At 43.6% G+C, this 12082-nt stretch overlaps 1 protein-coding gene across 1 annotated transcript in view; it reads left to right on the top strand.

Moving 5' to 3' along the window:
• KAZN (kazrin, periplakin interacting protein) overlaps positions 1 to 12082 on the top strand; it is a 1052477-nt gene that overhangs the window by 2394 nt on the left and 1038001 nt on the right. The window lies entirely within an intron of this gene.

Genomic DNA, 12082 nt, shown 5'->3' with positions numbered 1-12082 from the left:
GAGGGCTAAGCCCCTCAGTTGTGCCCTTCTGGAACATCCTGCCCAGCTCCAGCTGTGCTCTCTGAGCTTGTCAACCAGCCCTGGCCCTCAGCCCAGCAGCTGGGGCGGGGGCCCCTCCTGCTCTAAATTATAGCTCAGGGCTTTGGACGCGAAGGCCACCAATGTCAAGTGGGGCCCTGAGGACTCTCAAGAGTGCTCAAGTGGCTTTTGACGCCTGCCTGCATTTTGGGGTTGTGGCTCTGACTTTTGCTTGATGCCTAGGAGTTTTGTTTTTTAAACCATCTTGTCTTTCTTGCCATCTGTTGTGAAAGACTCCTTGACAGTGGGGCAAACGAGTGGACCAGCTTTATCAGTGGCTGGTAGGATGTTGCCAGATGCCATCATTCTTGGGCAAGGAGGGGTTTCTACAGCTGTGGGCCCCTTGAGGCTTGTCAGAGCAAGCTGCGTGGCCCCCACGCCAGGAGGGGCTTTTCTGGAACCTGTCTGCTTGGTCGGCTCCGTGTGAAGTCTGGCTGCTGGGCAGGGGGCACGCTAGCCCACTCTGACTCCGGACGCAGGGAGGCAGGGGGCTGCTATGTGGCTGCTGGTCCCCCACGGGGCAGGGAGACCACACAGAGCCGCTAGAGGGGTTCCCTGCTGGCGGGACCGCTGCCACGGGAACCCCCAGTCATGTTCTCACTCAGGCCGGGTTTTCAGAAGTCCTCCGTGCTCCTTCCAGTCTTCCCGTTCATCTTTATCCCTGTTCGGTCGTGCACTGCGGCTTGCCCCTGAGCCACCTCCCCGTCCTGCTGGGGGAGGCCCAGCGAGGACAGGCCGCACGCAGACTGGTGAGGGGCTGGGCTCTGGGTGGCCCTGGCTCTGATCCTGGCTCTGCCCATGTGGCCTTGCACAAATAGCCCCCTGTGTGTGATCCCTCACGGCCAATGTGTGTGTGTGTGTGTGTGGGGGGGGTTCCTGGGGAGTGAGAGAAGGCCGTGGAAGGTGCCGGCTGGCATCTGTCCTGCAGTGAGCCCTCGGGGGCTGGGAGGCGCTGCGGAAGCTCCCTGGTCTGTTGTTAGCGGTGTGCCGTCATCTGACGTTTTAGGGGCGACTTCTGTTCTGGATTGTCGTAGTCTGAGTGGCTGTGCTGAAGGACCACACACTTGGGGGGCTTGACTCGTTTGTTTTCTCAGTTCTGGAGGCTGGGAGTCCAAGATGAAGCTGTGGGCAGGGTTGGTTTGTCCCGAGGCCTCTCCCCTCGGCTTGCAGGCGGCCGCCTTCTCGTCCCCTTGTCCTGTCGGCGGGTGGCCTCCCCTCTGTGCACGCACGCATCCCTGCGGTCTGACCTCCTTGTTCGTAAGCACGCCCGTCCTATAGGATTGGGGCTCACCCTGTGACATGTAGCCTTAACTACCGCTTTCAAGGCCCTAGCTCCACATACATTCACATTCTCAGGTGTACCGGGAATGAAGATTCGGACGTATGAATTTGGGTGGGGGTACAATTCAGTCCATGATACGAATATTCGGATATTTTTCTGTCCCCTTGAAACCGCAAGGGGGATCCACGGAAGAGACTGCTGAGTCTCTAGTAGGTGTGGGCCTTGGGGCATAATGCAGGAAATCAGTCTGAGTCTTTGCCTTCTTTTCTTTTTTTTTTTTTTCTTTTTTTAGAGTAGGCTCCACGTCCAGTGGGGAGCCCAGTGTGGGACTTGGACTCACAACCCTGAGCTCAAGACCTGATCTGAGATCAGGAGTCGGTGGATGCTTAACAGACTGAGCCAGACAGGCGTCCCTGAGTCTTTGCCTTTTAACCTCATCAAACGGCCCCTCCTACCCCTCCCCGAGGGTACACTGGCTTGTTGCTGGTTCAGTGCTGGTAAATCATCCCTAGGTTTTGGAGTCCAGACGACTTTGACCTTTGTACTCACTCTCCCACTGTGTCTGTATCGGTCAGGATGGGCTCTTCATGCTGTGGTAACCAACAGAATCTTCGTTGCTGAAGACAGGTGCTTCTTTCTTGCTTGTGCTACGTGTGGATGGCGGATTGGCTAGAAACACTGTCCCCACATTTGCTAACTCCTGGGTGGACACGAACAGCTCTATATGCGTATAGGTGAATTATATGAAGTAGACGCCCTCCTGACTCCCACCCAAGACAGGAATGGAACGTTGCCAGTCACCCAGGTCCAATTACAGCTGCCCTCTTTCCCTCCCAGAGTAACTACTGTCCTGACTTCCATAGCAGTTACTCTCTTGTATTTCGTTTTTAATGAAACTTTAAATTTTGAGATTAAGTGTAGATTCGTGTGTAGTTGTAAGAAAATAATACCAAGATCCTGGGAACCCTTTGCCTAGTTTTCCCCAGTGATAACTGTAGTAGTCAGCACCACAATGGGATATTGACATTGATTTGGTCAAGATACAGGACGTCTCGGGGCGCCTGGGTGGCTCAGTTGTTAAGCTTCGGCTCAGGTCATGATCCCGGGGTCCTGGGATCGAGCCCCACATGGGGCTCCCTGCTCCGCGGGAAGCCTGCTTCTCCCTCTCCCACTCCCCCTGCTTGTGTTCCCTCTCTCGCTGTGTCTCTCTCTCTCAAATAAATAAAATCTTTAAAAAAAAAAAAAAAAAAGATACAGGACATCTCATCACCACGGAGACCCCTCACCTCGACCTTTTATAGCCACATCAGCTTTCCTCCCTTCTCCTTAACCCCTAATAATCTGTTCTCCATCTCTATAGTTTTGTCATTTCGAGAATGTTCTACATGGAATCACACAGTATCTATAACCTTTTGGGATTGGCTTCTTTCACTTGGCATAGCTCTCTCGACATTCCTCCAGGTTATTGGGCGTATTGCTAGTTTCTTCCTTTTTATTGCTACGTAGTGTTCCATGGTGTGGATTCACCCCAGCTAACATCTTACCCGTGGGAAGGCGTCTAGGTTGTTTCCAGTTTGGGGCTACGGTGACTAAAGCTGCTATAGATACACTCTTGCATACAGATTTTTTTTTTTTTTCTGTTTGTGCAGTTTTCATTTCTCTGGGATAAATTCTTGGGAGTGCAGTCGTTGAGATGTATACCTAGTTTTGTTTTGTTTTATTTTTAAAAAACTGCTCAACTGTTTTCCAAAGTGGCTGGACTATTTTACCTTCTCCAGTGTATGAGTGATCCAGAGAGTGATTTCTCTGCATCCCTGACAGCATTTGGTGTTGTCATTATTTTTTATTTTAGCCGTTGTGTTGTTTTTTTTTTTTAAAGATTTTATTTTTTTATTTGACAGAGAGAGAGAGGGAGAGAGAGGGAACACAAGCAGGGAGAGTGGGAGAGGGAGAAGCAGGCTTCCCTGCGGGGCTCGATCCCAGGACCCTGGGATCATGACCTGAGCCGAAGGCAGATGCTTAACCACTGAGCCACCCAGGCGCCCCAGCCCTTGTGGTTTTAATTTGCATTTCTCTAATGGTTAACGATGCACATCTTTTCATGTGCTTATTTGCCGTCTGTATATCCTCGTCTGTGAAATGTCTCCTGTCTTTTGCTCATATTCTAATTGCATTGTTTGTTTTTTACTGTTGCATTTGAGGGCTCTTTATATATTCTAGACAATAGTTCTTCACTAGATAGGTGGTTTGCAAATACTTCTAGTCTGTGGCTTGTCTTTTTGTCCTTTTAATAGGGTTTTTCACAAAACAAAAAAACCAATTAAAACATTTTTTATATGAAGTCATGTATATTCTCTTAATGAATCATGCTTTTGGTATCAAGTCTTAACAACTCTTTGCCTGGCCCTAGGTCTCCAAGAGTTTCTCCCGTGTTTTCTAAAAGTTTTCTATTTTACATTTAAGCTGGTGATCGATTTTTGACTTAATTTTTGAATAATGCATGAGACTTAGGTCAGGGGTCTTCTTTTCTCTTATGAATATCCATTTCATTGTCATTTGTTAAATGGTTGTTTCCTTCATTGAATTGCTTTTGTATCTTATCAGAGGTCGGGTGGGCATGTTTGTGGATACTCCTGGATTCTCTGTGTGCTTTCTCCTGTCTCCCTAGGGCAACAGTCTTGATTATTATGGCTATACAGTAATTCTTGAAATTAGGTAGACTAATTCTTCCAGCTTTATTCTTTTTTTTTAAATCCCAAATTGTTTCGCTATTATAGCTCCTTTGCCTTTCCATATAATTTGAGAATGATTGTAGAATTTTAGGATAATCTTGTCTGTATGTACAAAAAAAAAATCTCGCCAGGACTTTGACAGGAATTGTGTCCAACCCATATATCAATTTGGAGAGAATCGGCATTTTTACTATGTTGACTCTTTCAATCGTGAACATGATTTATTTAGACATTATTTGATTTATCTGTGTTGTGTAGTTTTCAGCCTAAAAGTTGAGGAACATGCTTTTTTAGATTTTACCTAATTCTTTTTATCTTTTGAATGATTGTAAGTGGTATTGGATTTTTGACTTTGATGTTCATGTGTTCCTTCCAAGTGTAAGAAAATAAGGTTGATTTTGTGTGTAGATCTTTTATCTTGTGACTTTGATGAACTCGTTTGCTAGTTCTAAGAGTTTTTGGCAGATTCCTTGGGATTTTCTATGTAAACAGTCATGTTATCTGCAAATAGGGACAGTTTTTCTTTTAGCATTTAAAAATTTTTTTTATTTTTTATTTTTTTAAAGATTTTATTTATTTTTTTAAATTTTTTATTATTATGTTAATCACCATACATTACATCATTAGTTTTTGATGTAGTGTTCCATGATTCATTGTTTGTGCATAACACCCAGTGCTCCATGCAGAAGGTGCCCTCCCCAATACCCATCACCAGGCTAACCCATCTTCCCATCCCCCTCCCCTCTAGAACCCTCAGTTTGTTTTTCAGAGTCCATCGTCTCTCATGGTTCGTCTCCCCCTCCGATTTCCCCCCTTCATTCTTCCCGTCCTGCTATCTTCTTCTTTTTTTTCTTTCCTTAACATATATTGCCTTATTTGTTTCAGAGGTACAGATTTGTGATTCAACAGTCTTGCACAATTCACAGCACTCACCATAGCACATACCCTCCCCAGTGTCCATCACCCAGTCACCCCATCCCTCCCACCCCACCCCCCACTCCAGCAACCCTCAGTTTGTTTCCTGAGATTAAGAATTCCTCATATCAGTGAGGTCATATGATACATGTCTTTCTCTGATTGACTTATTTCGCTCAGCATAACACCCTCCTCCAGTTCCATCCACGTCGTTGCAAATGGCAAGATCTCGTTCCTTTTGATGGCTGCATAATATTCCATTGTGTATATGTACCACATCTTCTTTATCCATTCATCTGTCGATGGACATCTTGGCTCTTTCCACAGTTTGGCTATTGTGGACAGTGCTGCTATAAACATCGGGGTGCACGTACCCCTTTGGATCCCTACATTTGTATCTTTGGGGTAAATACACAGTAGTGCAATTGCTGGATCGTATGGTAGCTCTATTTTCAACTTTTTGAGGAACCTCCATACTGTTTTCCAGAGTGGCTGCACCAGCTTGCATTCCCACCAACAGTGTAGGAGGGTTCCCCTTTCTCCGCATCCTCGCCAACATCTGTCATTTCCTGACTTGTTAATTTTAGCCATTCTGACTGGTGTGAGGTGGTAGTATCTCATTGAGGTTTTGATTTGGATTTCCCTGATGCCGAGCGATGTTGAGCACTTTTTCATGTGTCTGTTGGCCATTTGGATGTCTTCTTTGGAAAAATGTCTGTTTATGTCTTCTGCAAATAGGGACAGTTTTATTCTTTTCTGATCCGTATGCCTTTTATTTCCTTTTCTTGTGTAGAACTGGTATTCATTCTTCTTTAAATATTTGGTAGAACTCTCAGGTGAAACCAGTTGGGCCTGAAGATTTCTTTTTTGGGAGTCTTGTATTATCAATCTTTTCAAAGAACTAGCTCTTTGTTTCACTGATTTTTTTTTTCTCTATTGTTTTCCTCTTTCCAGTTGCATTGATTTCTGATCTGTAGTGTTTCCTTCCTTCTGCTTGCTTGGGATGTAATTTGCTCTTATTTTTGTAGGTTCTTGAGGTGGGAGTTTAGATTATGGATTTGAGACTTTTCCTCTTTTCTAATTATACATTTTGTGCTATAAATTTCCCTCTCAGCATTTGCCATGTCCCAGAAATTTTGATATGTGGTATTTTCATTTTCATTCAGTTCAGTGTACTTTTGATTTCTCTTGAGACTTCCTCCTTGACCCCTGAGTTATTTAGAAACGTGTGGCTTAGTTTCCAAATCCTTGGAGATTCTCCTGATATGTTCTCTTTCAGTTTCTAGTTTGAGTCCATTTGGTCAGAGAATCCACTCTCCGTGATTTCAGTTCTTTTACGTTTGCTGAGGTTTATTTTTTTCCCACTTTTATGAAGCTATAATTGACGTATAGTATTGTCTTCATTTTAGATATACAACATGACTTATTTATATGTAGCAAATGCTTATCACAACAGTTTAGTTAACATCCATCACTTCACATAGTTATACATTTTTTTCTTCTGATAAAAACTTTTAAGATGTACTCTCTTAGCGACTTGCAAATATACAATATAATATTGTAAACTATAGTCACCATACCCTACATTATGTCCCCGGGGCTTATTTATCTTATACTTGAAAATTTGTACCTTTTGAAAATTTGTACCTTTTGACCACCTTTAGCCATTTTGTCCACCCCTACCCCCTGCCCCTGGCGAGTCCATTTTCTGTATCTATAAGTTCAATATTTTTAGTTTCCACATATGAGGGAGATCCTACAGTATTTGTCTTTCTCTGTCTGACTTGTTTCACTTAACATAATGCCCTCAAGGGCCATCCATGTTGTTGTAAGTGGCAGACTTTCCTTCTTTTTTATAGATAAATATATTGCGTTGTATATATAATATATTCTAGTGTATACACATACCACATTTTCTTTATCCACTCATCTGTCACTGCACATTTAGTTTGTTTCCATGTCTTGGCTATTGTGAATAATGCTGCAGTGAATGTGGGAGTGCAGATAGCTCTTCTTCGAGATCCTGTTTTCATTTTCTTTGGATATTCTACCCAGAAGTGGAATTGCTGATCATAGGATAGCTCTATTTTTAATTTTTTGAGGAAATTGCACACTGTTTTCCATTAGTGCAGACCAATTTATATTCCCACCAACAGTGCATGAGAGCTCCTTTTTCTCTACATCATATCCAGCGTTTGCTTTCTCTTGTTATTTTGGTAACAGGTGTTCTAACAGGGCATGAGGTGGCATCTCAGGGTGGTTTTGATTTGCGTTTCCCTGATGGTTAGTGATGTTGAGCACCTTCCCATGCACCTATTGCGTGATCACATATCATGTTACTCGATGCTATTCTTATTTTTATACCTGTTTTGTTTTTTCAGAAGTTTTTAGGATCTTCTTTTTATCCTTGATGTTCAGAATCTTCACAGTGTGACTAAGCATTTTTCATTTGTTATACCTGGTGGGTACTCTGTTGGGAATTTAAAACTTTTTTTTTTTTTAAGATTTTATTTATTTGAGAGAGAGAGAGAGCAAGCAGGGGGAAGGGGCAGAGGGAGAGGGAGAAGCAGGTTACCCGCTGAGCAGGGAGCCCAATGCGGGGCTCGATCCCAGGACTCTGGGATCATGACCTGAGCTGAAGGCAGACGTTTAACTGACTGAGCCATGCAGGTGCCCTGGGAGTTTAAAACTTTTAAAAAAATATTATAAAATATGTGAAATCTAAAAATAAAAAACCCAAATCAATAAACAGGCAAACAAAAAGCGGAATGAGACCTGTAAACACAGAGAATAAACTGACGGTTGCCAGAGGGGTGGGTCATGGGGGAATGGTCGGAATGGATGAAGGGGTGTGTGAATAACAGGCTTTCAGTTATGGAACGGATAAATCACAGGAGTGAAAGGCACAGCATAAGGAACATAGTCAGTGGTATTGCAATACTGTTGTGTGGTTACATATGGTAGCTACACTTGTGAGCACTTGTTGAGTCCCTATGTTGTACATCTGAAACTAATGTAACATTGTGTGTCAACTCCACCGAAATAACAATATTAAACTGTTGTCATATTTATCCAAGTCACTCAAGTCACTGATTAATGAGTGACGTTTGAACACCTATCTTTGTTTCTCACTGTCCTATTAATCATTAACACCAACAGAAATATTAGCTAAGATTCTTGTCAAAATTATACTTGTTATTTACATTAATAGCTGCCTACAGATAAAAAAGTTTGGCAAAAACCGATGAGACATTCTGTGAGAATCAATTGACTATATAGGAGTCTCATTAAAGAATATTGTATATTGGGCACCTGGGTGGCTCAGTTGGTTAAGCGACTGCCTTCAGCTCAGGTCATGATCCTGGAGTCCCGGGATCGAGTCCCACATCGGGCTCCCTGCTCAGCACGGAGTCTGCTTCTCCCTCTCACCCTCCCCCCTCTCATGCTCTCTCTCTCTCATTCTCTCTCTCTCTCTCAAATAAATAAATAAAAATCTTAAAAAAAAAAAAAGAATATTGTATGTTATTATCTATAAACTATGTGCTCTATACTCTGATAAAATTTAAACATGTATGTCCACACACACACACACAAAAACAAACCTCCATTCCTCCCCCACCCCCAGAACTTCTGTTGTTTTTATGTTTAGCTCCTGGATTGATTTTTTTAATTTTCATTTTTTTATCTTGATCTTGATTCTTCTGTATTTTTGTGAGACTCTCTGAATGCTCTTGCTCTTCTGTTTTTAACTTTAGTCATTTTTAAATCTTAAGAGCTATACATTTTTTCTGTCCTTTTGTATTAATATCTCATGATTTTATGAGTACAAAATTATCTTCACATTTTTTTTCAGTCATCTTATACATAATGCATTGCCTGACTGTTTCTACAGAGCTGCTTTCTCAAGCTTTTATTTAGACATTATATAGTTCTTTTATATTCTAGGCACTGTTCTACGTAGTTTCACAGTGTTTACTTAATCCTCCACCCTCGAGATAGTCCTTTGTCTCCAGGCAGGGGCAGAGCTGGGATTTGAACATAGGGGCCTCTGGCTTCAGAGCCCACTGTGCATAGAGACTAGGTGGTCCTGCTGGGGTCAGCTGGTTCTGAGCTGTCTCGTCATACTTGGGTGACAATATCTGGATGCTCTGAGGGGATGACTTCTCCCTAGTGTGGGTGGTTTAGTCAGGAGAGGTCAAGTCCGTTGCTTGCCTTCTGTTTAGTTGCTGATGGGGCATGTCCCTCCTCTTACCATCCTAACCTGGGTAGGAGCGGGGACCCAAGCTCTGCTCACCAGATGCCCTTGTCTGAGACTTTGACTCCTGAGAGAGTGATAAAATACCAGAAAAAAAAAAAAAAGTTGGCAGTCATGCATCTCAGCTGTTGTTCCCCGACCAGATACTTGTGCCTTGATACGGCTCCTGAGATTTTTGCTTCCAAGTTCCTGGAGACGTCTTAGATGTTTTTGTATCATTTCGAGTTCTGGTTGTAGGTTCTAGTACTGACTGTTCTTTCTTCAGTAAGAATAAGAATCTATTGGAGGATATGGAGGGCCAGATTTGAAACATGGGCACTGACCAAGGCTGTTCTGGAGGGTTAAGAATTCGGAAGCATGAAAGTCCTATTTTAGTAGTATTGTTATGTCATCAGGCCACCCCCCTCCTTAGCTGCCCTGGAATTATTCCTAATTGTCCCTTTGTTTGTTCTACTCTCTCCAGACTCAAAATCTCCATTGGGAGGGTGGGGAGCCAAGCCCACATCACATACCTGCCCACTAATTACCAGGAGCTGGGGGAGAAGAAGGCAGATCCCCCCTGCCTCCCTTGGATTCTATAGCTGAAGGTTGAGGCCACTCATACCATGCCTGTTGGGTATTGCCCCAGAATAAGGAAGTCAGATTCTAGACAAGCCCACCATACTGCTGGTTTCCATTACAAGTTTCCCCACCTTTGGGTTCTGCAAATTTCCTATTTCTTTCCAATAATTAGTCTTTGGTTACTAGCCAGAATCCTGTGTCTTGTACTCGGAGATCCCTAAGTGAAATATGTCCCATGGCTCCTGTATGAACTTTGTTTTATTGGTGCATCCTAGAAGTTTAGGGACCTTAAGGTCTAGACTCGCAGTTTGTTCTTGTCTCATTAGCTTGATTATAATGTTTAGGGGAATAAATAACCTGCAGGTCTTTCTGATAGCAGCTTAGTGAGAACGGCCATGAGGAACATTTTCCATATTCTTGGCTCAAGAGTTAGCGGTTCTCATTGATGTGTCAATATTGAGCCAAAGTGCTGGTACTTGGAGACGGGGCTGTGGAATGAGTCAGTGTGGCCAGTCCATTCTAATTTGGTACATTCGAGGTTGACTACTTTTCATCAGGGAATTCATTGTTTGGGGCTGGGAGGCAATTTCACGTGAAAATGAATATGTAACTCCTTTGCCCACTGCTGTGATTTGGAGGGAGACTTGGCCAACTCTGGGGGTCCAGAACTCCCTGAAGTTGTGTTTAAAATAGAAAGTCATGGTTTTCAGGGGCTCACAGGGGTCGACAGTACTCAGAAAAGATGAGTCATTGACTTGTTTCCTGAAATCTGAGTTTCTTAAAAATGACCTTTTAGATAGGCGTGGTGGTTGTGGAACTCCGTAAATTTACTAAAAACCATTGCATTGTGTACTTTGAATGGGTGAGTTGTAAGGCAATTGAATTGTATTTCAAAACTGTTAAAAATGGACCTTTTGTTAACCTATTTTTAAGTAGGGGACCTCCTGAACGAGGGACCCGTCTTGGGTCCTCAGTGAATCTGGGCATTATTGAGCTTGTTTGTATGTAATTGCCCGTTTTTGTTTTTTTTTTTTTTTTTAATTGCCCGTTTTTATGTATTACTTTGGCTCTAGATGCACCCAACTCTGATAATTTTGTGGTGCTTCTAAGTGAGTTATTTGGCCTCTAATACTGCACTGAGAACCGTGTCTAATTCTATGGTGGGTTAAAAGCCGGAGCTAATTTCATTTATTGCCCCATAAATTGTGGTGGTTATAGTAATGGGAGGAGACATGAGCATAGTGAAAGTTTAGCCAAGTTCCCTTACCTTCATGACCCCCATTGGTATTTTGCACCCTGTTAAGGGATTACGTGGTAAGTGATGAAGTGCTCAGGACGTTTAGGGGGAAGTGCTAAGTAGCGATGTTGGGTCTGCAGGGCTGTAATCGAAGCCACGGCAGAAGAAAGACTGATGTGATTCCCATGTGAGGTCTGACTGACTGCATCAGAAAATAGGGTTGACATCAAGTAAAAAGCATTCAGTACAAAGAATTCAGTGCACCTTGCATGTAGCCCTCTGAAAGCAAGTCTGATTGTATCCTGTTCCTAGTTGATCCTTTTTTTTTTTTTTTTTTTTTAAAGATTTTATTTATTTATTTGACAGAGAGATAGTGAGAGCAGGAACACAAGCAGGGGGAGTGGGAGAGAGAAGCAGGGTTCCCGCGGAGCAGGAAGCTGATGTGGGGCTCGATTCCAGGACCCCGGGATCATGACCTGAGCCGAAGGCAGACGCTTAACGACTGAGCCACCCAGGCGCCCCTCCTGGTTGATTCTTGGATGGCTTCTGTGCCTATTTCCACAGTGTGGGGGCTCCCGATTCCTAAAGGCTAAAGGCCACCTGCCCTGCGTGGCTTAGAGGGCTGTGTTGCATCTTGCCGACCACGGCTGTTGATAAAGGCAACTTAAAGGAGATTGTGGGCAGGTTAGGGGCCCGTTGGTCCCAGTGCAGAGCTAAGACTCACTAGTTAACAGGATGAATAGAAAGGGGACACGAGGGCCACAGGTGGCTGAATGTCTGCTACTGAAGTAGAAAGTGAACAGGACTCTTCCGCGGTACATTCTAGCTGCCCTGTTGATCTGCCCCCTGAGAACTGTCCTGTCTCCTCCCACCTCCTAGGAGAGCTGAGGAAGTCATTCGTATCCAGGAGATCAAACACAATTCATCCTCATCAGGGTTCAGCAAACCTGTTTGGTATGTACGTTGTGTTGCTACATTCTGTAAATGTATGGGTGTTCTTCAGGCTAATTGGTATTGATACG

The sequence above is a fragment of the Phoca vitulina genome, unplaced genomic scaffold, assembly GCF_004348235.1.
Source record: "Phoca vitulina isolate PV1807 unplaced genomic scaffold, GSC_HSeal_1.0 scaffold2, whole genome shotgun sequence".
NCBI lineage: Eukaryota > Metazoa > Chordata > Mammalia > Carnivora > Phocidae > Phoca > Phoca vitulina.
The sequence above is the reverse complement of the archived record's forward strand: the minus strand, read 5'-3'. Positions and strand labels throughout refer to the sequence as shown.